General features: G+C 59.3%; 1 pseudogene; it reads left to right on the top strand.

The window, feature by feature from the left end:
* Positions 1 to 595: 595 nt before the first annotated feature.
* LOC138850290 (forkhead box protein I3-like) lies at positions 596 to 1,857 on the top strand (annotated as a pseudogene).
* The last annotated feature ends 813 nt before the right edge of the window (positions 1,858 to 2,670 follow it).

The following is a 2,670-nucleotide window of genomic DNA, read 5'->3' as shown; positions in this document are numbered from 1 at the left end:
ATGTGTATACTTTAAACAAAATTTTAAAAATATTTTGAATCCATGCATAGTTTTTCCATAATATACATTTTATGTGAATATCTTGAAAACCTCTTATAGGCATTACAAGATCTGATGATTTTTTAAACAGTGCACTACTTACCACTGTTACAAAATTTCACATTGTACTTGCAATAATTTTTACTTTCTTACCTTATAATGTGAAGAGAAAGCTGATATGACAATTTATACCATTCATTGCATAGTAAACAATGAACATACAAATGCTCTAGATTTCTAAAAGTGAGAAAAAGTAACACATTTTCACCTAAAAATTTCTTACCTGTTAGACCAAATATCATTACTGATCAAGATAATGTAAAACATATTTGTGTATCCTTATGTTTTGTATAAATCTAAGGTATAAGTATTCTGACTAATGCTGCAATAAATAACATTTAAAAATCGACCTGCGCGAGACCGGTCTGCGGGGCCGTGCGCCGAGCCAGGGTTGAGGAGGGGCCGCAGGTTGGCCCCCAAAGGGATGCTCTTGTCCGAGCGGCGAGACCAGCCCCGCTCGCCCCTGGCTGCCGCCGCGCCGCACCCGCCCGCCGACATGGCCCTCTACTGCGGGGACAACTGCGGCATATACTCGCAGCCCAGCCTGCCCTCGGCCGCCGCCACCACCGCCCCGGGCGCGCCCGCGGCCGCCAGGACGCCCTACGGGCTGCCCGACTACACCGCCCGCCGGCCGCCGCCGCCAACCCCTACCTGTGGCTCAACGGCCCGGGTGTGGGCGGCTCGCCCTCCGCCACAGCCGCCGCGTACTGGGCGCCCCGCCGCCTCCACCACCGCCACCGCCCCCGGCGCCGCGGCCGGGCCCTTCCTGCAGCCCGCGGCCGCCACCGGCCCCTTCGGCTGCGCGCAACGGCCTTTCGCGCAGCCGGCGCCCGCCGCGCCCGCCTCTCCCGCGGGGCCCGCCGCCCCGGCAGATCTGGGCTGGCTGACCGGAGCCAGCCGCGAGGACTTGATGAAGATGGTGGACCTCCCTACTCGTACTGGCGCTGATCGCCATGGCCATCCAGAGCGCGCCCGAGCGCAAGCTCACACTCAGCCACGTCTACCAGCTCGTAGCCGACAGCTTCCCCTTCTACCAGCGCAGCAAGGCCGGCTGGCAGAACTCCATCCGCCACAACCTGTCGCTCAACGACTGCTTCAAGAAGGTGCCCCGCGACGAGGACGACCCAGGGAAGGAAATTACTGGACTCTGGACCCAACTGTGAGAAAATGTTCGACAACGGCAACTTCCGCCCGAAGCGCCGCTCTGAAGCCAGCAAGGCCTCTACCGTGGCTGCAGGGACAGCAGAATCAGAAGAGGGGCTCTCCTCCGGATCCGGGGCTGGCGTGGGCGGGAAGCCCGAGGGGACAGCCCCTCTCTGTTGAGGCCCTCCCAGTCCCCGGAGCCTCCCGAGGGCACCAAGAGTACTGCCTCGTCTCCCGGGGGGGCATGCTCACCTCCACTCCATGCCTCAACACTTTCTTCAGCAGCCTCAGCACCCTGAGCGTCGGCAGCAGCGGGAGCACGCCACGCGCTGTGCCGGGCGGCCGCACCTGGGCCTGCAGGGCGCCCAGCTGGCTCCCGGCGGCCCCTTCCCCGCCACCTCCATCTCCGAGGCCTCGCCCGATGCTTTGCAGCTGAGCAGCGGCGGCAGCAGCAGCAGCGGCCAGCGGCCCTCCTACTACAGCCCCTTCCCTGGCGGCAGCGGAGGAGGCCAGAGCAGCCCGTTCAGCAGTCCCTTCTACAACTTCAGCATGGTCAACAGCCTCATCGACCCGCGCGAGGGCTCCGAGGTGTAGGGCAGTGCCTCTGAGGCTGCTAGGCGCACCTGAGACTGGAGAGAACGCAGGGGCCAAGCCAAGCTCTGGGCTAGAGCCCAAGTGGGTCCTGCAGCCCTGGCAAGCTCCTGGGGTGGTTGTGCGGCCGGTTGGCTGTGCTGGGAGTGACATGGGGTATGGTCCATAACTTCCTGTAGCCTTCTGAGCTGCTTCTACAGGTCTCTCTGGATACCTCCCTGTGTTCTGTGAGCCCTGTGAGGGCAAGGGACCATGTCTCGTTCATCACTCACTGCATGCCAGGGTTGCATATGTGTGCAGGGGACTTAAAAACGTTAGCCCGTAAAGCTGTGGGGCAGGGGGCCGCGGAATCCATCAGCAGCCGGCAGCTGAGGCAGTCGGGGGTTTGGGGCTGGCGCGCTCTGATTTCTCTAGGAAAGCCAGCTGTCTGGGATTTTAATAGGAAACCCCAGCTTTGTGTCCTTTGTCTCAATTCAGTTTTGCTCCTACTGTCGTAGGACCAGTTCACAGGTCACCTCTGCTCATTCCTGGTGTCTGGTACAAGGTCAATACTAACAGCAGTGCAGCCGGAAGCCACCCTGTCTGCCAAGCAGCGCTGTAGACACTTGACAGGTGTCAACCCACTAAACAGCAGCCTTGGGAGTCCGGGGTGATGGTGCCCCCTCATTTTCCACCCCAGGGAAGTGAAACCCTGAGATGTTAGATAAACTGGCCTGGGGTCACACAGGAAGCTGGCGGCAAGATGGGATGCAGGGAGTCTGGCTTCAGAGGCAGCAGCTTGGAACCTGTGTGTTCTAGTTCCAGGAAAACAAGCCAGCTTCCTCAGGCAGGCACAAG

Source organism: Oryctolagus cuniculus, chromosome 7, assembly GCF_964237555.1.
Source record: "Oryctolagus cuniculus chromosome 7, mOryCun1.1, whole genome shotgun sequence".
Lineage (NCBI taxonomy): Eukaryota > Metazoa > Chordata > Mammalia > Lagomorpha > Leporidae > Oryctolagus > Oryctolagus cuniculus.
The sequence above is the reverse complement of the archived record's forward strand: the minus strand, read 5'-3'. Positions and strand labels throughout refer to the sequence as shown.